This window comes from Monodelphis domestica, chromosome 5, assembly GCF_027887165.1.
Source record: "Monodelphis domestica isolate mMonDom1 chromosome 5, mMonDom1.pri, whole genome shotgun sequence".
In the NCBI taxonomy this organism is placed as follows: Eukaryota; Metazoa; Chordata; class Mammalia; order Didelphimorphia; family Didelphidae; genus Monodelphis; species Monodelphis domestica.
In genome coordinates, this window is record NC_077231.1 from 136,784,933 (window position 1) to 136,810,035 (window position 25,103).

Below are 25,103 nucleotides of genomic sequence, written 5' to 3' on the forward strand. Positions count from 1 at the left end.
TTTTCAAGTGAGCTGCTCTGGAATGATTCTGATTTTATCTAACCCTTTCTACCTACTCCTCTGGAACAACAAAAATTTCTATACATTCATGCTGAGAAACATCTGGATTCTTGGCACCAACTTGCCAAACAGAAATCTACATCAATAGAAATATTCTGTTTCACTGTTCAAAAAGCAGGAAGAAATTGAAGATATAAATGTGTTAAAAGTCTCTGAAATATCACAAATCATCTGTTTCCTCTCTTTACTCTTGCCAGAGAATTCATTGTTTAACTTTTTGTTTTTCTCTCTCATAGTTACCTTAAAATTTTAACAGAAACATGTTTTAATACTTTAGTTGAAATATTAAAAAAAACCTTAAAAATAGAAAAACATCCTTAGGAAACCATTTGATAGATTATCTCTTTCCTTGTACTTATAGCCAACAAACTTTAATAAGGTAACTTAAAGATTACATGTCCTCTAACAACTGACTACAGCTATCCTTTCATAATAATAATGATATTAACTAATTAATTTTACAAATATTATTGAGTGTTTAGTGTACACAGGGCACTACAATACATGCTTTGGGCAATAAATACACAGATGACTAAAACACATTTTCTAACCTTAATGGATTTAATGAGGAAAATAAGATACATTCAAATAGATATAATAGTCAAAATATAATAAATGAAATATAAGTGAAGCACAAGGTGTTGTGGTGATCAGAGAAGTAACAGATTATATCCAGTTGTAGATATTTAGGAATGTTTCATGGAAAAGGTATCAGCTGGGATAGGCCTTGATGAACTGATAGAGCCTTAACAGTCAGAGATGCAAGGATAGGCATTCTTGTCTCTAAGTAGTATAAGCACGATCATGAAGACAAGAAAGCAGAACCCATTTTTATGGATCAGTGAACAGTCAGTACAGTTGGATGGATTATAAAGTGTAAATGATAGGTTAAGGAGTCTGAACTTATTTGATTGACAATTGCAAAAGAAAAAGTAGATAATGTTGGATATATAACATCAAAAACTTCTTCATAAACACAACTAATTCACCTAGGAAATGAAAGAAGTGGTAGAATGTAGGAAAATGGCTGTATCAAATTTTTAGGCAAGGATTATGTTTCCAATTAATACAAAAAACTAACATATATAATACATATGTGTATATGTGCTTATATCTATGCCTAGATATCCAAAAGATATTTCACAATAGATAGGTGGTCAAAGAATAAGAACAAATAATTCTTAAAATAATTACAATCTATTAACAACAAAGATTCAAATCACTAATAATAAGAAAAATGCAAATCAAAACAATCTGGTAATTTCACCTCACACCTTGAAAATTGGCAAAAATAAAAGATAGGAATAGTCAATGTTGAAGAGTAATGCACTCATGAATTGTTGGTGAAGCTGTGGATCAGTACAACCATTTTGGAGAGCAAATTAGATTTATGCAAATAAAGAGACTAAGTGGCCAATATCTAACCCAGAAATTCTATTCCTAGGATTAGTTTCCAAGTATACTAAAATATTTCTGGCAAAACTTTTTGTGATAGCAAAGAACTGGAAATAAAGTAGGTGTCCACTGATTGGGGAATGGCCAAACAAATGTAGTACATGGATATAATATAGTGGAATATTACTATGCTATAGGAAACAATAATATGAATACAGAGAAGTAAGGTTAAGATTTACACCAATTAATGAAGAGTTAAGTAAACAGACTCAAGAAAATAATATATATGCCATCAGTATAAATGAAAATAACTACAAAACAATAAAAAAATGAATGTTGCAAAAATGATAAATAACAAAAATGTCTCTGAATAGAGATGATGAAATACCCCATGCCACAATCTTCCTTCCTTTCTTTCTTTTTAAAAAATTCTTACCTCCCTTCTTAGAATCAATACTGTGTAAGGGCTAGGCAATGAGGATTAAGTTACTTGAGGTCACACCAGTAGGAAATATCTGAGGTCAGATTTGAACCCAGGACCTCCCATCTCTAATCCTGGGTCTTTATCCACTGAGCCACCTAGTTGTCCCATACTCCATTCTTTCAAGAGATGGGAAATCAATAGGAATGGTTATTTCCAGACTTATTTTGATGTATTGATCATTTTGGCTAATTTTTTCTCTTTTACCTTTTTTAAGTATTATATGAGATGTCTCTCTAAAAAAAGAAAAAGTAAGGGATACTAGGAGAAATTCTGGTGCTATGAAAACCATAAAATATCAATAAAATTATTTTAAAAACATGGTTGCCTTATTAATCAGAATCTTTAAGATGACTTAAAAATATACTTTCTAGGGGATTTGAGTATTTGGTGGATAATGCTGATTTATTAAAACAAAAAAGTAACAACATTTTTTTTCAAAAAAGAATATTATATTATCATACATAATAAAAATATGAAGAATTCAGAAAAATATGGGAATTAGCATATGAAGTGAAACAGAGTAATGAAACCAGAACCCGAAACCCATAATATTCACAGATTTCAAACCTGTAAAACATTTAGTGTTTTATTAAACTATAAGGGTAAGGCAAAATATAATGGACAAAATATAATGAAAAAAATAAAATAAAATGTGAAATTAACTTGAAAATAGTTGAAAATAACTTGAAAAGCAGAGCCAGGAAAGATAATTTGAGAATTGTTAGGTTCCTTGAAAGCAATAATAAAAAAATAACCTTGGACATCACATTCCAAGAAATTATCAAGGAAAACTTTCCTGATAATCTTGAATAAGAGGGTAAAATAGAAATTAAAAGAATCCACCTTTTATCTCCTGAAAGAGATAAAAAAAGGAAAACTCCTAGGAACATTATAGCCAAATTCTAGAGCTATGGGGCCAAAGAGAAAATTTTTCATTTTCTAATTTTTTGGCCAATCTATTTTTAAAGAGGTTGTTTTTTTGTTGTTATGTTCTCTTGGTTCTGATCATTTCATTTTGCATTAGTGGTTTGCTTGTTTTGGATATCAACCCATCATAGTCAACTTACTCCCATGCCTCCTGTCTATGTTTACTTTTTCTAACTGCCTTTATAGTGATAAAAGTTCTTAAGAGTTAGAAATATCATTTTTCCATGTAGGAATATAAACAATTTAATTGTATTGATTCATTTAATTTTATCTTTCCTATTTATTTTTTTTTATGCTTCTCTCAAGTCTTGTATTTGAAAATCAAATTTTCTGTTCAGTTCTGATATTTTCATCAGGAAAGCTCAAAAGTTTTTTATTTCATTAAATTTCTTTATTCTACTGAAGGATTATACTCTATTTTGCTATGTAGATGATTCTTGGGTAAACTTACCTCCTTTGCCTTCCAAAATATATTCTTTGCTGTCAGACATTTTAATGTAGAAACTGGTAAGCCCTGTATAACTATGTCTGTGGCTCCATGACATCAGAATTGTTTCTTTCTTGCTTTCTTTCCCCTCCCTTCCCTATCCTTTTGGGGAGGGCTTCCTTTTCTTAAATGAAAAAAGAATCAAAAGCTTTTTTCATGATTCTCTTGTATCATTTTCACTTCTATTCTCAATTTTCTTCTAATTTTCTTATTTGATATTTCATGACACCATTTCACATTTTTCATAGAGCTTTGAATGTAGTCATTTTGACATTGTTGTCCTCTTCTGAATTTGGGTCTTGATTTTCCCTGTCATCATTGTAACTTTGAATGCTGTTATTGTTTTTTTGCTTATTTTTCTAGCCTGTTCTTTACTTCTAACTTTATGCTAAAGTTGGGCTCTACTCCTGGGGTGAAAGAAGCACTGTCTCAAGCTTCTTGAATAGGGAGGATAGGGGCTTGGCTGCCTGGGAAGGGCACAGGGAACTAGCTGGCTACACTAGGGGGCATGGCATATGGCAGGCAATGGAGGGGCCTGACTGCCTGCAGGCATCCAGAGGGTAGGGGGCCTGCGTGCTGGCTTCCTGGGTCCTGGCCTCCTGCTAGCTTGTCCAGACACCACCTGTACTGTACTGTGCTTTACCTTTACCCCAGTGAGATAAACTTTTCCTGCCAATCCATCCTTTTCTTGGTTCTGCCACTCTGGAATTTGTTTTGAGGCTTTTAAAAAAGTTGTTTGGAGATAAATTTGGAAGCATTCAGGAAGTTCCTGCTTTATTCTACCATCTTGTCTTGCTCAACCCAGTTCCTGATTTTTTCACTCAATAACACAAGTAATATAACATCTCAGGGTCTGGGTTCTTTAGCTATAAAATGGAGATAATTCCTGTTCTGTCCATGGCATGATATTGTTATTAGGATGGATCAAATGTTTGTGAAAGTTCTTTATAAAGGACTGTGCAAGTGTAATTTATGGTTACAACTAAACTAAATCTGCAGACAGCTTGAAGAGGGAACAGCCCTCTCACTCATTCAGCAGGTGAGGCATAAGAGACAGCTTTGCCAAGATCTTGGGAGATAAGATCATATTTCAAAGTGACTTTGATAAAAGGAAAAGATAGCCACAAGCAAAATGAAGCTTAGAAAGCGCAGTCTTGCCTAAGGATGGAAACCAATCTTTAAGAGACCCACAATGAAGAAATAGTGATGTGTAAGTTTGGCATAAACGGTTCCAGGGGTAACTGTGAGCAGAATATTGGCCAAGAATAAGCACAATGTAGCCTTATAGCTTAAAATATAAGCACAATAACTGGATGTATAAAGGGGGCACAACAGTAGGAACTGTGTGGTAATCCTTCAGTTGAGCTCATGGTAATAAAGTACCAAGTCCAATTCTGGGCTCCAAACCAAAAGTAAGAATTTGGATAGAGTTCAAAGTGGAGCTAGTAAGATAATTCAAGGCTTAGATATCATACCTGTGGGGGAAAACTAAGGGCACTGAGACTATTAAGTATAGAGAAAAGAAGTCTGAGGATGGATGTGAATGATTTTCAGCCCTAAAAAAGATGCTTAGAAGATGGTGTCCAGCTGTTTTTCCATCCCATTAAGGAAGCATTGAGAGAGAAGGGGTTCAAACCTTAAAATCAGGAATTTCAGTGAATTATTAGGAAAAACTTGCTGACCCAAAAGAGCAGTTACATAGTGGGTTGGGTTAGGGCTGGTAATTTCCACCTCAGAAAGCACTTCAAAACAGGGTAATCTTTCCCCCGACTAAGGAAGTTTGGGTGTGGTCCTGCCTGAAGGTTCATGGACAAGCAAAATGAACTTTTAAAGTCTTGATTTTTCTTTTCAAAGAATCATAGAAATAAAAACTGGGAATAAAATGGGAGTTTACTAACCACATAGTCAACCCCAGGCTGGAGAAAGAAATTCTCATACAATGTATCAAAGGATTGGTCATATATAATCTTTACTTGAAGACCCAGTGACCACAAACCCACTAACTGTCATGGCAGCCTATTTCACTTTTGGCTTTAATTGCCAGGAAGTTTTTTTCCCCCAACATCAAATCTAACTTTACCTCTTTGCAGCTTCAACAAGTTGTTTCTAATTCTTCCCTCCTGAGCCAAACAGTGCAAATATAATTCCTCTTTTGCAGGATAGCTTTTAAAATGCTTGAAGGCAGAACTCTTTTCCCTCGCTGAGAATTCCCTTCTAGAAGTTTTGACAATGGCCAAGCCTGTCAAGATATTTTAGAACTTTACTCTGTTATCAAGATATCCCTAGATTTGTGTCATCTCCATATTTGATAGCAATACCATCTGAATCATTCATAAAAATGTTAGACACTAAAGGCCCAATCTCTGGACAACACCTTTGGAGATTTTACATATTGACATAAAACTAATGATTACTTCTTGAATCCTGCCATTCAACCAGTTATGAATCCTTTTACTTATACTATTATCTAGCTCATATTTCTCTCTCTCTCTCTCTCTCTCTCTCTCTCTCTCTCTCTCTCTCTCTCTCTCTCTCTCTCTCTCTCTCTCTCTCTCTTTCTCTCTCTCTCCCACCTCACCTCATTTTCTCACTAAACCAGGTTAGTATGACATACTTTAACAAATATTTTATAGACTCTTGAGAGCAAGCTTTAACTACATCATTCCCCTGATGAATACTAACTTAGTAACACTGTCAAGAAAAGTAATTAAGCTAGTCAGGTATCGCCTTTCTCTGACTAAATAATATTGATTCTTTGTGACCACTCTTTCCTTATCTAGAGGTTTACAAATCATCTCTTCAATCATAGTTCTAGAATGTTCTCAAGAATCAAAGTCAAATTCACTGACCTATTGTTTGGAGAGTCCATTCTCCTCCTTTTTTAAAAAACTAGCACATGTGGCAAGTTATGGCATTGGTACAGGAAATGCATACAGATTCAGGAATAAACAATGACCAGCCCAATAAGGGATATTTTTGAAAGTCATCATTTGTATGTCAGGGCTAGCATTATCATTGATTGAACTTGTAGCTATTGCCCCAAGGATCACTTTTGGAAGATGATAATAATAGCTCATATGCCATTTTCCTGACAACAGCCTTTTAAGGTAACTAGTACAGTTATTATTATCTTCATTTGATAGATGAAGAAACTGAGGTTCAGCAAATTGACATCTGTTAGAGGTAATGAAGGGTCAGACTTTTGTCTTCAAAAATAGTATACTTTCCCTACCTTCCCATAGGTGTCCATTATAATTGAGTTTAATTACACTTTGGTGGTTTTTTCCTCACATTTACATTATTGTAGATGTAGTTCATATTGCTTACTTATTTCTACTTCTTCAGTCCAGTGCTTTTCTCATTCCATCTCACTATACATCAAAGGAATGGAACTAATATAGGTGAAGAATTCAAAAGGGCAGAGTAAAAAGACTGTAGCTCTAGTCAAAGAATACCAGTATGAATCCTGGACGTGCTACTTATTACTTGTGTCGAATAAGGAAATGAGAGTGCTGAGAGGGCAATGTCTACCCCTCACATGTGAAGACTTCTCTGGTATACCAGGCACATGTTAACAATTTGTTCCTTGAATGTGGTGGAATCTGGCACTATAGAACACTTAGAATTTGGTTAGATACCAAAGATGCCAATGTCATTCCCTGTGTTCCAAGTCATCACTAGTCATCTTTTTTTTTTTTTAACATCACCACTCATGAGTTAGACCATTGACTGCTCAACTCTGCTTCACTTAAATCCAATCTGTACTCTAGTCAAAAGGAATCATCCATGCCATTTCACCATTGAAAATTTTACTATTAGCTTTCAAAGACTTGGTGTACAACTTCTGGGCCAGAACACCAACAAACATCAGTACTGTTTTGGTGAAAATGATGAGAAAATTCAGAAGCTATTAAATGAAAAATGAGAACTCCATAGGGTTTACTAGCAGGATAGTTTGTTCATCTCTAAGAGGGCAGTGATTAATTTAACTTCCTCAAAAGTAAAGTGCAAGCAAAGCTTAGATTGTCTCAGTAAAAGGCAAATGAGATTTAGTTTTACACTGATAGTAACCCAAAACACTTCTATCATGCTCTGGAGGTTATTTATCACCAAAGACCCATGGTGCCCCTCAATGTCTCAGGGCTAGTGGAGTCACACTGATTGGTGATAAGGACATGATCCTAGAGAGATGGGCTACACACTTCCAAAGTGTTCTCAATAAACTAACCAGTGCTGAAGCCATTGCCTTTGTATAACTCAGTTTGAAGTCATTATCTCTAAGCTGAATTTTCAACTGAAGAATAGGTTTTGAATGCACTAGGCTCCTCTCATATGGCAAAGCTCCTGGTGCTGACTCCATTCTAGCAGAGATTTAGAAGGCAGTGGGTTCCCGGTTCATACAAAAACTGAACAAAATCTTCTGGGTTATGTGAAATGAAGAGGTTATCCTCTAGTATATCAAAGATTCCTGGAAAAGTCCATCAGTATCGTATAACAGTTCCATGATGGCATGTTTGTGTGGGTTCTGGATAATAGAGGATAACCTTACACTTTTACAGTCACCAGTGGGGTGAAGCAGGGCTGTATGTTTGCTCTCACCATTTTTAGCATGATGTTTACAGCAATGTTGTCAGACACTTTTGATAAGAATAAAAATGGCATCATGGTCAGCTATTAGTGGCACTGCCAGCAAGTTATTAAGCTTGAAAAGGCTACAAGTCAAGACTAAAATGGAGAGAGAATTGGTACACGACTTTTTTGTTCAAAGATGACTGTTCAGTCAATGGCTGTTCACTCTGAGGCTGAGGTGCAACAGAATATGGAACCAATTCTTTGTCACTTGTGTGAATCTTGGTGTGACAATTAACATAAAGAAAATAGACATTCCCTAGCAGGCAACACCACATCATCCTTCCATGGAACCATCAGTTACAGCAAATGAAAAAATTTTGAAAGCTATGGATAATTACTGTGACAATATACTTTCCAAGGATGTCTACATAGATGATGAGGGTGAAGCAAGCAATGCCAGAACTGGTCAGTGTTTGGGAGGCTCTAAAGTGTGGGAGAGAAGATACATTAGGCTTCCTACAGAACTGAAAAGTCTACAGAGCTTTTGTGCTGACCTCATTGCTCTATGCCTATGAAACATGGATAGTCTACCTGCGCCATCCCAGGAAACTGAATAGTTTCTATTTTAATTCTTGAGAAGATTCTGAAGACCACCTACCAAGATAAGGTGTTTAAGGTCCTTTTTGGAGCTGAATCATCTAGCATGCAAACTCTACTGCAGAGAATATAATGCATTGTCTGAATACACACACACACATTTGCCCAAAAGACTGTTTTATGGAGAACTTACATAAGGCAAAAACTCATATGTAGGTCAGAAGAAGTGATGTTAAGACACTCTTAAAGGTCTTTCTGAAGAACTTTGGTATTGATTTTGAGACATGGGAGACACTGGCACAGGACTGCTCAATGTGGTATGCCCACATCAAAGAAGGTGCTGTGCTCCATGAGCAAAGCCAAATTTTAATAGCTCAAAAGAAACAGAAAGTGTGCAAATTTAAAGACATCTCCATCTGAAATTCCCATGCAAGCTATTTGTGCCAAACCTCTGGTAGAATCATCTTCTGAGTATGTATTGGTTTAATCAGCTATAGTTGGATGCACTGTTTAGTTTCCCCAACATAGTGATGTTATTTTAGTTTTCTTCAAGTAAAAATAAGCAGCATTTAAAAAATTTTAATTTATTTTTCCATATTGGTCATTGACATAAGAGCACACTCATACATAATCAAAATCCCATAAATACACTAATGTAAAATATGATTCCAACAGTTCTTTCTCACGAAGAGGATAGCATTACCTACCATAAGTCTTTCAGGATCTTCCCAGATCAGTGCATTGCTAAGAGTAGCCAAGTTTTCACAGATAATCATCATCCTATATTACTGTTACTGTGTATGATGTTCTCCTGGTTCTGCTTATTTCACTCTGCATCATATTTCCAGCTTTTTCTGAAACAATCCTTCCTCTCATTTCTTATAACACAATAGTATTCCATAACCAACATGTACCACAATTTGTTCAGACATTCCCCAATTGATGGACATCCCCTCAATTTCCAATTCTTTGCCACCACAAAAAGAGCTGCTATAAATATTTTTGTACAAGGAGGTTCCTTCCCCTTTTCTATTATCTCTTTGGGATAAAGATCCAGTAGTGGTACTACTGGATCAAAGGGTATGCACAGTTTTATAGCCCTTTGGGTATAGTTCCAAATTGTCCTCCAGAATGGTAGTATCAGTTTACAACTATACCAACAATTCATTTGTGTCCCAATTTTGCCACATCTCCAACATTTACAACTTTCCTTTTTTGCCTTATTGACCAATCTGGTAGGTGTGAGATGGTACCTCAGAGTCATTTTAATTTGCATTTCTCTCATCAAGAGTAATTTGGAACATTTTTTCATACAATTATTGGTAGCTTTGATTTCTTCATCTAACAAGCAGCATTTTAAAAATTATTTAATTATCATGTTAGGTGGTATACTTTTTTTTTTTAAACCCTTACCTTCTGTCTTGGAGTCAATACTGTGTATTGGCTCCAAGGCAGAAGAGTGGTAAGGACTAGGCAATGGGGGTCAAGTGACTTGCCCAGGGTCACACAACTGGGAAGTGTCTGAGGTCAGATTTGAACCTAGAACTTCCTGTCTCTAGGCCTGTCTCTCAATCAACTGAGCTACCCAGCTGCCCCCAGGTGTTATTCTTTTAATGGAGGGTTTGATGTCTTGATTGAATCCATTCTTTCCTACTCCAAGCTCCTGAAAAAAACATTTTTGTGGAATCTTTCAAAATTTGACAGTCAGTATAAACTTTAATATTCTAACCTCAAATTTCTCAGAAGGAAGTACCTCATATACAGCTTGATACAGAGAAAAGCAGAAGTAAATTCAATCATCCTAAGGTCAAAAGGCATCCTGAATAACAAGAGAGGGTTCTCTATCCCCTTGCCCTCTGTCAAAAATATATACTATATTTCCTATCTCTATCTTCATCCCTACTGGTTTCTGTGAGTGTTTTTTTTTTTTTTACAAACGACTCCAGCATTTTAATACATTTGTATACTTATTCCAGTAGCTCAGTGTTAACTTATATTCTAAATTTATCTATTGGAACTTGCAGACTAATCAAAGTTTCCAAATATTTTTGTTAGATTTTCTTTACGCTTCCTTTTTTTCATCTCTAAAAGGAGTCTAAAAATATATTATATATTTATAATTCCTTTCAGCCAGACCTATCATCTGTCCCTACAGTCCATTCCTGCAAAGGTTTTAAAGGTTAGAGTCATTAAAGTCAATCACTTCTAATCTCTTTGTAAGTAGAAAGCTATGGACATTGTGGAATCCAGGATTCCCATTGCAGTTATTTGGCAGATTTGCAGATAGATTGAAATTATCTGAACAATTTAGGGCAAAAACTATTAGACATTTAAATATTTTTGTCCTGTTATTTTTAGCTTTAAAATTAACCAAGTGTTTGTTCACCAACTATACTCTCAGTGGATAGTATATCATTTAGTCTGTACTAATAAAATCTATCTCCCAAAGAAAAAGTATAGAAGTGACTTGGAAACATTAAGAAATTTCAACTCATTCAGTAAAGACTTACTAAGAGCCTTACAAATTTCCAGTAGGAGATGATAAAACATATGTGCAAATAAATGACTATCATTCAAATCAGTGTGTGATTCTCTGAGAAAATAGTTAATACATTCTAAGTACAGACAAAAGAACTGTTGCTACCTGGGAGAATCTAAAAGGTCTCATGGAGAAGGTCATATTTGAGACTTACTGGGAACAATGGTAATAGGTGTTAATGGGGGAGCAGGATAGTACAGTTTGAATAAAGGCCTAGAAGTAGGAAAGTATGTTGAAAGAACCAAGTGGTTCATTTGAGAGAGAGAGAGACAGAGAGAGAGAGACAGAGAGAGAGAGACAGAGAGAGAGAGAGCTGGTAAGTTGGAACCAAAGAATAAACAGCCTTGAATGTCAGACCAAAGAATTTTTCTTTATAGAGCTAGAAGGGACTTTAGGAATTTCTAATGTTTTAATTTGATAGATGGTAAAACTGAGGCTCTGAAAAGTTAAGGGACTCCCTTTGAGTACACATATTGAGTTCTACCAGTAAACTAGCTATTGATGACTATTTAGCAGGGGAGTCACTTTTGATGACTATTTAGCACAGGATCACTGCATTAGGAAGATGGAATGGAGGAAGGACAAACTGGAGACAGCATTCTACTGGATAAAAAATTAGTGTAAAAGTTCAAGTGAGAGGTATAAGAAAGTCCTGTGGTAGGCTTTTGGTAATGGAAATTATAATGATCTTATAGCATATGATACTCAAGATATTAGACTATAAAAGAAAACAATGCAAATTTAGATGTTTTTTCATGCCTTGCCATTTTCACTCAAAAATGGAGAGGACAGTGAGGATTGTTTGCATAAAACTGTGGATCACTTGCCCCTTAACAGTATTCACTAATTTTTGGGAAAACATTTTTAGAAAATTTTGCAAAATATGTCTATTTGAGGAAGAGGATATATTACATTTTGAAGATAGAATCTCCACACCCATTTAAAAATAATAAATGCAATCCATATTTATCTACTTTTGTGAGTAAAAAAATACAATCTGCAAATATCTAATTTATAAAATACAAAAGAGTTTGTTTCCTTTGATGTAATTTCTTCACTTTTAATTTCTATGGAGCAGTTGGGAGGGAATTGGGAAAGCTGTAGGATAGAAAATATGCTGACAAAAGCCTTTATTCCATTAGGGAGAAAAAGGAATTTCTGTTGTGAGAGGGATAAAGAGGGAACATGACAAAAAGCTCGCTCACAGTAAATGCCCATAGGTTGAAGAATTGCCAAACAAGTTACAGTACATGAATGTAATGAAATATTATTGTACCATAAGAAACAATAAACATTCTGAAGACAGAGAGGCATGGGAAGACCTATATGAACTGATAAAAAGTGGAGTAAATAGAATTTGAAAAATAATAGTGATCACAATGATATAAATGAAACAAATATCATAAAAACAAATGAAAATAAATGCTACCAAATTATAATGACCAAGATTAATCCTAAAGAAGTGTTATGAGAAACATAATTCACCCCACTTCTTAGCAGAGGTGGCAAGCCATCAGTGTGGAACACTGTGTATGATGTCAGACTTAAAATATCTTAGTTTTGCTGAACTGTTTCCCTCTCTCTTTTTTGTTCTCTCTTATAAGGGAGAACTCTTGGGGAGGTAGAGGAGGAGAGAATACATTGGGAAATATAAGTGACATAAAAACAAAAGATATCAATACAAATGTATTTTAATATATCAGAGTGGAAATCCATGCTGAGAACAAATAGAGAAGGGTTTTAAGTTAATAATTAAAGGCTTATATTTAACATAGAAGGAAGTGGGCAGTTGCAGTCTTTGTGAAGAAAATGACATGTTCAGCACAGTAGAACTTGATTGCAAGTGTTAAGAAAAACATCCTAGAGTTCAAATTATTCTCTGTTTATCTTCAGAATTCCATGCTGGACTAGAAGTCCTTAGATATCTCTAAAAGAGAAGTTTATAATTTCCAGTTCTAATGCTCCTGACTCATCCCCATGTCCCTAGCCCTCTGATCACAGAGCCAGAGGGAAATTTTGTCATACTATTTAGTCTCCATGACCAATTCTAGACGATTGTTTTGTTATTACTCATCCTCCTTTGAAGTTTATGAAATGTGCCTAAACTACTCATGTCATTCCTGTTGTAGTCATTATCTTCCAACCTCTGGGACTTCATTCACTAAAGTTAGCACCTGAATCATGGAAGTTCTTTCTACCCTATTCCTTGTTGTCTTCTTTGGACTTTCAATATCCATATTGATACTTTTTAACTCATGACCTCACAGTTCCTAAATTTCCTTCAATCCTATTAACTTCTATTTCCACTCCATTCTAGTCACCCAATGGGGCAGTCATTCCTTAGACCTCACTATCAAATGAGATATTTCTAAGCTTTAAGAGCAAAATCTCTAGAATCTTGAATTGGGAGTATAATAAAGAGAAATATGAAAACACTTGAATTTTCTCCTTTTTAGGACCAGGCTTCCTTAGGAATGAACCTAATATCCCTTTTATGGGAAGGGGTATTCTATGTGTTATGAATAAAATCTTAGGGGCCTATTCAGAATCTAAGGGGTTGATTCTAATGAACCCCAAGTATATAATTCCTTTGGTGGAACTCCATACATATTTTGTACTCATCTGAGTTTGTTTGCTTCAATCTTCTTCATCCACCCTGTGATAAATTTGATAAATTTTTGGAGATCAGGTGGAAAAAAATGGGAACCTCTTGTTCTTGGTGTCATTCTAAGAATACCTGGATTTTGCCTAGAGATTTTATCTTAATTGCCCTAGGCACGCAGTCTTTAATGGCTATTGGGGGAGTTCCACATGTAATGAGAGCTCATTTGGGATTAGACTTTCCCTCTGAAAGGAAAGCCCCTTCTTAATCTTTTATTTATATTTAATTTTTCTCTTTTAGCTTTCTTATTTATATTTTGTTTTTTTTTCCCTAAATATTTAAGATTGGGAAAGGTCCTTACAAGAACCCAAAAGAGAACTTTGTTAAATATAATTTGTTGAATTTTCATTTGGATGTGATTGTAATCTCTAGTCCACCAATCAAAGGCTTTGATCCTCCCCCAAAATTTTTAATTTTAACATTGATTGTCTAAGAATTTTGGTGAATGGACTGTTTGGAACATTTTTTTTGCAAAAGTATTCAGAACCACACCATATGGATTATTGAGATTCTCTACATTAAGGCACTAGAAGAGGAAATGGAAAGGAGAATATTCAAGCTTTTCCTCTTTCCCAGAAAACTAACCAGAACAGAGGATATTTTCACATATCTACCAGTTGATTCATTAGATGCACAGTTATTTAAGTTGAGGATAGTGTAACAAAGGTTATCAGGGGAATTGCAAGCTTTAACTTGGAGGATGCACTTATGGGACCCTTTGCTAAAGGATATCTGCAGCCAAGAGCTCCTAGTGTTCCCTATGTGTTTCTGAGGCAGAAAGAGCCTTCAATTCTTTGGACTTCAAAAAGGAAGGAAATATTTTCTGAACTCTTTCAAGGTGGCTATATTGATGGAATATAGCCAATATCAATTATCACTTTGATTTCTGGGATGGGGGTAGGATTCTCTTCATTCTCTCCCACTCCATAGCAGTGCCAACAGCATGTATATGGTGGCAAGAACATGTGCTGACCTAGACAAGTTTGATACTAGATCTTACATTCCTAGTTGCCTCTTCTGATTTGTTTTGTTTTCTTGTGCACTGGTCACTGAGCACCAAACCTGAGAAAATGGACATTTCTAGCCATTCAAAAGGTGTTTGTATGGCATAAGGCACCAGGGATCCAAAGACACATAAAAACTAGAACTCATGAGGCTTTAAAGTCTGCAAAGGATTTTGTATACTTTATTTCACTTGAGACTCAATCCCATGAGGTAGGAATTATGAGTATATTTATCTCAATTTTGAAGACATATATGCCCTATGCTTTTAATATACCCTGTCTCCTCCCCCCCAGCCCCTTTTACCTATTGAAATTTTCCCCATCTTTCAAGGTCCATATCTGGTACTGTCTCCTCCAAGAAGTCTTCTCTTATTCCTTTAATTTCTAATAAGCTTTTGTATATACTTTTCTTATGTACTCCCTATATTCTAATTTGTATTGTGACTCTCGATGATCACTCACTCAAGCTGTGTAAAGCTGCTTTACAGAAAAGAGGACTTTTAGGAGCATATACATTGATAGAGAGATAGACAGACAGACAGAGAGATAGATAGATCGACAAACAGACAGAAAGAGAAATATAGATATTCATCTCACCTGCATTATATTAGATTTTTCTTTTTTTCCTGTAAATCTCACATTTTTCCCTTTCATCCATATGAAGAGAGGCCAAAGTCAATATACTTCCTTACCAGACTTTGTACCATTCAAGACCTTTTAAGAATATAAAATTGTTTACAGTTCTCCACAGCCTAAAGATGACACAGCAGCCGTCTTTGACAGAACAGATAGAAAAGCAGGAGTTAGGTAAAAAAAGATGAACAAATAATGAGAGAGTGAAAGAAGATGATACTGAGCAAATTTCTGTTGACAAGTATATGGTAAGTAACCACTGCATCTGTGTGAGTAGAATGTGGTGAAAAAATGTGATTTAATTATGGTGAGAGCACATTTATACGAAGATTTGTAAACTTCTAGAAATGAAATAGTGAGAGATGTAGAAGCTTTCTTCCTGGGCATTTTTAATAATAGGATAAGCAACCAGATGTTTGCAGTGGTTTAGTCTTGACAGTTATACTGACAATCCTTTCCCACTCTCTGATTATATGTAATGAATACTGTCTGAAAATGTCCCCTTAATTGGGAGCTTACTGTTTACTGGTATGTTCCTATATAGGCCCTTCTCCAACTTTTAAACTGCTGGGATTATAATTCACATGCACTCATGCTTTCTGATTACAATTCAAATAGCCCTTAGCAGGAAATATATAGGTCATTTGGAAGACTATAAATGGAGAAATAAAAATTTTAAACTGCTTAAATCTGGATTCTATAAATATTAAGTTACAAAACACACCTGGAAAACATTGCCTGGGGCAGGCTCATGTAAAAGTAGTGTGACAGGCAGCCCAAGAAATTTTCAAGAGGAATACAGAAGCAATAGGTTCTTGAGATACCAGACATCCTTATTACAAAAGGTTATTAACTATTATGAATGGACTAGAAAGCAGAATGATAGTAAGATAGGAAATTCATGGCACTAGAAGGAAAAGAAGAAAAGTGATGATTTTTCAGAGTAGTTCACATTAAATAAAAATGAAAAACAGTCTATAATTCCTTGTTATCAGTGAACCAAATTATTGGTTCACGAATTACAAAACTTAACGTATCTTTGTAAATTAAAGAATGATTTGATGTCCTTTTCTTGACAATCAACCCAATCAATGTTTAGTTGACCTGATATAACCGTGGCTTTTTGATGGATACAAACACCAATGTGTGTGGTTGCTGTCCTCAGTGGACTTACAATATAGTAGGGGAGAAAGGATGCATACATAGTATGGATGAGGAAAAGTCTCCCTGTATACTTCCCCCATTGGTACCTTAATCTTCCATTAACAAGTCATTCCTTTGTGTTAAGCATTGCTCTCTTCCTGAGATACCTGCTTCAAAAAGTAAGGGATGAGGACAACACATAAAGACCCAATCAGATTGGTGTACTTTGGTTTATTAGATCTTGTCTGGGACAGGAGAAATGATGGGAAGTAATAGGAAAGCCCTTTGTAGTAGAAAGCTGAAAGGAGAAGAGACAATCTTTACTTAGATCCTACCCTTTCTTATAATACTTAATTCAGTACTGCTTACTAATTAAGTCTGAAAATTAATTCTAATACTGAAATTAATTCCTAATATGGATCATAGGTTCATCAAATTCCAGCTTTATAGATCTAGAGCTGAAAGGGACCTCAGAAGCTATCTAGTCTAACTTCACCATTTTAAAGAGAAGGAAACCAAATCCTAGAAAGAATAAGGTTTCCCAAGGTCATACAGGTAAAAAAAAGCATTGGAGGCAGGATTTGAATCTAGGTCTTCTGACTCCAAAGTCAGTGCCCTTTCCATTGCACCATGCTATAGGCAAAAATGTTAGAAAATCTGCCATGCAGAGGGTTATAACATATAGACTGGAAGTTCAACCAACTCTGAAATTTTTAGTTGCATTAAAAAATATACACTAAGTATATATACCATTAAATATATAGTTTATGATTTTACTCTTCTTTTGGGATACTAGATTAAACTCATGTTGTGGTATGCTATCTAATCCTTCCTGAGGAGAAAGTTTTTGACATTATTCACTGTAGATTATTACACTTCAGTTCCTTTGGAACTGGAATATGAGGAAATTTTGCTATCCCAAGTATGATTTTTTTTTAAACTGAGCAAAATTAAAGGACTTGCCCAGGATCACATAAGGTAGTAAGGGTCTGAGATCAGATTTTAACTCAGGAAGATGAGGCTTTTTGACTCTAGGGTTAGCATTCTATCTACTGTGCCAACCAGCTATCTCAAATATGATTTTATAATGTTACAAGACAATGATAAAATAATAATAGACATTTATATAGTGATTTATCCAATGAGATAGTTCATATTTTCTCCTTTTTTCCATTTTTAATTGTATCTTATTGTTTCTTGGTGTCTTATGAAGTCATTAGCTTCTACTTGCCCAATTCTAATTTTTAAGGAATTATTTTCCACAGTGAAGTTTTGTACTTCCTTTCTCATTTAACCAATCTACTTCTTTTTTTTTTTTTAATTTTATTTTTTATTTAAACCCTTACCTTCCATCTTGGAGTCAATACTGTATATTGGCTCCAAGGCAGAAGAGTGGTAAGGGCTAGGCAATGGGGGTCAAGTGACTTGCCCAGGGTCACACAGCTGGGAAGTGTCTGAGGCCAGATTTGAACCTAGGACCGCCTGTCTCTAGATCTGGTTCTCAATCCACTGAGCTACCCAGCTGCCATAACCAATCTACTTCTTAAGGAATTAATTTTTGTATCCTTTTTTCCACTGGCCAATTCTACTTCTTAAAGAGTTCTTCTTTTCAGTGAATTTTTATACTTCGTTTACCATTTGTCCAATTCTGTTATTTTCTTTAGTATTTTTGTGCCTCTTTTACTAGGCTGTTGACTCTGTTTCCATAATTTTCTTGCCTTATTCATATTTCTTTTTCCAATTTTCCTTTGCCTCTTTGATTTTTAAAATCCTTTTGAGGTCTTCCAGGAATTCTTATTGGACTTGTTTTCAGTTTACATTTTTCTTTGATAATTTCTTTGTAGCTGCTTTCACTTTGTTGGCTTCTTCTGGGCTCATATCTTGATTTCCCCTATTATCCAAGTAACCTGTAATGGTCAGGTTCTATTTTTATTATTGTTTGTCCATTTTCCTAGCCCAGTTCTTGACTTTTAGCTTCATGTTAAAGTTAGTCTATGTTCCTGAGGTGGAGAAAACACTGTCCCAAACTTCAGGCCTTTCTTATTGCTGTTTTCAGAGCAAGCTCTGGGGGTCTGTAGGTTTTTGATGCTTCTGTGGTAATATGATTTAAGGACAGGTATTGGTTTCCTAGATGCCTGCACTTTGGTCTTTTCCCAAGAAGGGCTCTTGTAACCCTGTAGCCCCCAGCACTAGCACTCCTCCTAGCCCTGGGACTGACCAATTTCCCCACTTGTTTGTAATAGCAATTGCTAGTGCTCCCCTTTGTCTTAGAATTGAGATCAGGGTCCTTATTTCCTGAGAGTAAAGCACAAGCCTCCTTTACCTGCAGGCTCAAATGCTTTTAGTTCTTTTGGCCCTGATACTGTCCCACTGAAGTGCCAATGAGCAGAGAGGGTCTCCTCACAGAGCCATGAAGGCATGAATCTCTTCAAGCTAGAAGTACCAAGCAGCAGTCTTCCAAAAAATAAGTCCAAAGGAGAAGACCCAAGAATAAGAAGTGCCAGACCATTTTTACAGTCCTTTTTCCATTTCACTTCCTGTCCCTTCCCCTCTTCACAGGGGCCAGTCACAGCTTCCATATTGCCTAGCATTATGGGGGGGGTGATGCTCAGGGAGGAGTAGTATCTCAGGTATGGAGGGCTTGTCATGCCCTCCTAGGGCAGCTCTCCAACCTCTGACCCTCACCTGACACCCAGCTCTCACTTGTGGCTCCCAGTAGCTGCTAGCATGCTTCAGCGGCCACACCCTGGGCAACGGCTTCGACAGGCCGGCTAAACCTTGTGAGGGTAGCCATCGGGTCGTCCCTGGTGAACCAGGGCTTTGCTCACCCAGCTGGTGAAGACTGCTTCGGCAGAACAGGCGGAAGAAACCAATAAGAAGGTTCAACGGCTGAGAGGGCGATGCAGCAAAGCACTGTGGAGTGCTTAGGGGGTGATGGAGCACAAAAGACAATACGGCCATCCAATGCAGCTGGGGAAGTCTCCAGGTGTAATGACCTTTCGTGCTACTGGACCCAGGCTTCCAACGCCGAGAGAGTGGGACTGTCTCTGTGCATTGACTTTTCCACTTAAATCTCCTTCATGCACAAGTGTTTTTGTACACACTCATCTACATCACAGATGAAAGCGCACAAAGACAATCATCATCCTCGGTTACCGAGAGACTCCTACTACTGCAACTGGAAACTGTACATGGGCAACACAACAAGGTCCCAATCCCAGAGGGGAAAGGGTCTCCTGCAGCATTTCTTACCATCTGCTTGATCATCCCTCCCCAATATCTGTGGACTGAAAACTTCTGAATCTGCTGGCATCATGGGGGAGTGTGTGCTGCATTGGTCAAACTTCTCTCCAGTCTCTACCAGTCCTCCATTCCCCATAAGACCTTTCCTGACTATCCTGTAGGCTGATGGATTTACATTGGTTATGTCACAATGTCTCACCTAATGACATTAATTTGTAAATCAAGTGGCTGGAGTTAGGGGTACTATTGGAACAGTTAGAGTTAGGGAACAGATAAAATGAACTGGCCTGCCCAGATTTCAGGTTCATTACTTTGACCTTTTTACAGGGTACATTAGCCAACTGAGCAAACCTGGACCACTGGACAAAGCCAGAAAACAGAATACTTTTAAGAGTAGATTAAGTTTATTTGATTGTTCTTAAGTTAAATGGGATCATTCCTCCCGACTTTCCTTCATGAGAGGTTTTATGGAGGATGTGATAACTACCTACCTTTCCTTTCAATTCAGAGTACTTTGTAACTGTGAATAAAGCAGATAATTTTTGGAGTTTAAAACAGTTTCTAAGACTGGAAATATATAGAAATTTCCTAGTAATTTATTTGTTGTCCAAATCAAAGGAAGATTGAACTACTGTCACCTGGATTTGTTCTCTCTTGCTCACAATTTATCACCTTTAGTAATATGAATTTTAAAAAGTCCAAAGACAATGAATTCAACTTTAAAAAATTATATGTCTGCAAACCATATTTGAAGAAAAACATTTCCGTTCTGTGACTGTATGACTTTTCTTTTTTCTTTTTAAAATGTGTGGTTACTGCATTGAAAACTAAGAGTCTCTTGGTTCAAAAGAAAATAATTGTAGAATTATGGACATCTTTTTGAACTGGGTATTTTTTAAAGCAAAAATATTGTTCAATGGCCATTATTAAGCATTCCTGTGGCATATTTCTTTTAGCTGAACACTTTCTAATCACTTTCCCTCATTTCTCCTAACTCGTCAGGGTCAAATTATAGATAGCATCTTCACTTAAATAATTTTACTGAGATGTAGAGTGATTTAGTGACCTTCAAAGACCTTCTAGAGTTTTAAGACTGCTAAGCCTGGTATTTCTAAACTTCTTTTAGATCACTTAAATAGTGCCATATTTTCATTTGTGACTTCATTTGTTCAATAAGAAAAGAATAGTCTTATACAAAACAATCTTTAGAGAAGCAATGTGGCACAATGGATAGAGTCCTGGATTTCAACTCAGGGAGATTTAAGTTCAGATCTTGCCTCTAATGCCCATTAGCACTATAACAATGGGCAAGTGACTTAATCTTCAACAGTAAAAAACTGGAGGGAATTGTACTTGGTTACTTCTGAGTCCCTTCCAGCTCAAAATCTACAGTTCTTCTCTCTGAAAATATGATTGATAGAGCAGGTACTAATATGCTTTGGTTGAGAGAGCTCCCTAAAATGGTAGAAAGGAGGAGGTTGGGCAGGGATGGGCATCTTGTAGTACTTTGCCATTCTCTAACTTGCTTTTTCATATTCTCAATTGTATCATCTTTACCTCTATATTCATCTCATCTCCCCAATAATTCTCACATTCTTTTCATATTCTCAATCAAATTCTATTTATTTGTATGTTCATCTGATCTCCCCTGTAATTCATATTAATTTTTCATAGTCTTAATTGTATGTTTACATATGTACTTATCTTATCTCCAGTGTAATTCCTATATGTATTTTTCATATTCTCAATTATACCATGTTGACTTGAGTACTCATCTTGTCTCCCTTGTTTATTCTCTTATAAACTTCAGATATTCTCAATTACATTATATTTACTCATGTATTATCTCCTGTATAATTCATATATGCTTTTCATAGCCTCACTTTGGATACTTGGTATCCCAAAAATCTTAGTGTAGTTTTAAGCTTAACGACACTAAGATTTTTGGGAGAATCCAATTTTGGGGACAACAAAACAAAAAAAGCCTTTGTTTTCCCTATTTGGGGGAAACCTTGTCTTTCTCTTATTACCCCTGTAATGAATTCTCTTACACACTTCTCAAATTCTAGATTGTTTTGGATTTATTTGTGTATCTATCTTATCTACCATATTTGAGATATTTTTTCAAATGTTTATTTACTATGTGCCAAGAAATGTGTTAAGTACTGAGGAGACAAGGATAAGACAAACACTATCTCGGCCCAAAAGGTGCTTACATTCTAATGAGTCACCATGTATATGACTGGTTATAAAAAATTCGTAATAAATGAGGGTACCTAGAAGAGAAGGTACTAGAGGGAAGGAGAGTAGCCAAGAGACCAGACCAGGCAAGAGGAGTAGTTGGAAGGCAACCTTGGAGGAAGGAACTCACTAGCTGTTGGGTGACTGGGAAAGATGGTGATAGAAGGAACCTTTAAAATTAGTTTATTGAAAATTATGTTATTTCATTGCACCTGGATCTGCTCGTCAGTCAGTGGAGGGAAAGACTCTATTGGGGAAGGCAAATTGTCAAGTCCTTACTATCTTGGGGAGGAACTGAAATACAGGGAGCCGATCCTTTTTACTGACCTGACTTATCCAGATTGTCTTTATCTCATTATTAAAATTAGCAATAAAACCTGATCCATCTTGAAACCAGTGGTCAGCCTCTCAACTTGTTTGCTACCTTGACACGCTTTAATAAACTTTCAAAATTCCCTTTGTCCTGAGTTTTGCCTTTTGAATCAGGGCAAAAACCTGAATAAAGAATTTTCTTTTCAATAAGTGTATGAGCATTAAGAGCCTGCTCTGTGTTAGGCAATGTGTTAAGTGCTAGGAATGCACAAACGAAGGCAAAAGACAAGGGACCCAGAGGCAGATAGGGGAGACAACCTGCAAACAATTATGTACAAACAAGCTTTAGACAGGGAAAGCTGGAACTAATCAACAAAAGGCACTAGAACTAAGTGTTCCTGTAGAAGGTGGGATTATAGTTGGAACTTGAAGGAAGCCAAGAGATAGAAATAAGGGGAGCATCAGATGTGGGTGGGGGCAGGGGCAGCCAGGAAAAATGCCTGGAACTGAGAAATGGAGAGTCTTGTTCAAGAAGTAACGAATAAGGAGGCCAGTGACACTGGATCATAGCCTATGTTGTGGGGGGGGGGGGAGGGAGGAATAAGGTATAAAAAAACTAGAATTGAATGGGGAACAGGACAGGTTCTGAAGGGATTTGAACCCCCCAGTGGGGGAGTTTCTAAGTGACCTTGGAAGTGGCAGGGAGCCCCTGGAATTTATTGTATGGGAGGGTAACATGATCAGAGGTGGGCATTAGCTCTTGGCCCACAGACAAGAGCATCTGCCAACAGAAGTAGAGAATGGTGAGTGGAGAGAGACTTGAGGCAGGCAGACCCATCAACTGGCTATTGTAATCGCCCATTTTGGGGGAGGTGAGGACTGGAAGAGGAAGTCCATTAGTGTGGAAAGTGGAGTGGAGAAGCCCCTCCTCACCCCAGGGACTCCTCTCCAGCCTGTGTCTCTGAATGTGTGGATGAATGGTCATTATGATTGAGAGGGGGCAATGCCCACCCGTAAGTCCAAGGACCCTTCCCCTAGCCTCTTCAAGTCAGTGACCTCTTTTGATCCCTGGGATCTGAGGCCCCTCTTCCCTACCTCCTTCTCCTCTCTCTCCTTCTCCCCAAATCTAGAGGACTCATTTTCTTGGTGTTTCTGCTTCCTGCTGCCCCATCCTTTCCTGGTCCCCTGCTCCCTATGGAGGTGGAGCCTCCAGACCTTTGAGGATGCAGCTGTTTTCTCTTCCCTCTAATGGTGAGTTTCAGGGCTGCAGGGCAGGATGGGGGCCAGCCTACCTGTGGGTACCCACCAACACCTGCCCCTCAGCACAGAGGCCAGGCTGTGGCACAGTTGGTCCTGAATCCCAAGACTTCTCCCAGTGGCAGGCCAGCACTAATCATGATGAGAAAATGAGATTTGTTTTCTGCTTCTGTTTAAAGAAAGCCTTCTGGTTCATTCCTCTTATGTGAGGTTTGTGGCACCCACCAATCAAAGTATTAATCAATGAATACTTAATTAAGTGCTTACTGCTGGTTAGGGACTGTGCCAAGCCTTGGAGATCTAAATACAAGGAATGAAACAATTCCCTACTCACAAGGAGCTTAACGTTCTGAAGGGGGAGACAAGTACATGTAAAAATACATGCATCAAAAAAATGAAGTTCATGAATACAAATAGGCATTCCATTGTGAACTACAAGGTGGTTTGGTAGAGAAGGACACTAGCATTAGGGGGATGAGGCCAGGCTTCAGAAAGAATCCTGTATTTGTTACCTAGTGGTCCATTACATTGGCTTTTGTAAGGATGCTCCCAGGATACTTACTGCAGAAAAATAAGCTCCTGGAACAATCAATCTGCTGCTAAACAGTTACTAAATGCCTGCTGGGTGACCATCCCTGAGCTAGTTACTGGGGGTACAAACAACAAAATGATTCTGCTCTCAAGAAGCTTACATTCTATCAGGGCAGACAATGTGTACATAGACAGAATATACAGAGTAAATACAAAATAACAAATGCAAGGTAGTTGGAGAGGAACACAGTACACCATTCTATGCCCAGAGCATACTCAGATGATGTTTTTTTCTTTTTCTTTCTGCAGCTGGTACTACAAAGGGAATTTTGCCTGCTAACATGAGTGTTTGATCCGATCTATTTGGCAGCAAAATCTATGCTTCTCAAGGGCCAGATTATTTCTCTGCTGTTACTATTTAGGACAAACAAAAGGTTACTGTCCAAATTCTCATTTCAGCAATAATGACGTGTCTTTGTTGAGTCACTCCGGTTTGGGGGTTTTCTAATTTTTTTTCTTTTTAAGAAATGAAATGGCTTTTGAAGTCTCTAAGTGCGGTACTGTTGTTGAAAGGAACATTTTTGTCCTTCATGATGACTTCTTCTGTCTCCCAGTGTACTGTGTGTAACCATTAATCAGTACTTTTCATCCTTTGAATTAATAATTCATCCTTTGATGGTTCATTCTTTGCCAAAAGAGAAACGTTACCATGCTTGAGATTCCTTCAGGAACTGAGGTGAAAAACAACTCCGGAGAAAAGATTAGCTCTGAAATGGGAGCATATCGCACACTTGCAAATACTATAATAAAATCTCTATAAGAGATCTACTCCTATCAGGAAGAGTTGCTCAGTTAGGTTGTCATGGTTACTACTCCAATTTGCCTAATTGCATGATGGTAGTTGTACCATTGATATCCATTAACTGAGAAAATTCAGGGTGTCTCACAACATGATGGACATGGAAATATGTGTTGTATGATAGTGCATGTACAACCTAAATCACATTACCTGCATC

At 36.8% G+C, this 25,103-nt stretch overlaps 1 protein-coding gene and 1 long non-coding RNA gene across 12 annotated transcripts in view; one reads left to right on the plus strand and one right to left on the minus strand.

The window, feature by feature from the left end:
- The window catches only part of LMNTD1 (lamin tail domain containing 1), a 147,947-nt gene that overhangs the window by 96,890 nt on the left and 25,954 nt on the right, over positions 1-25,103 (minus strand). The window lies entirely within an intron of this gene.
- On the plus strand, positions 23,435-24,540 carry LOC103095479 (uncharacterized). Its single transcript, XR_472612.3, has 2 exons — positions 23,435-23,550; positions 24,397-24,540. It is a non-coding gene; the product is annotated as an uncharacterized LOC103095479 (long non-coding RNA).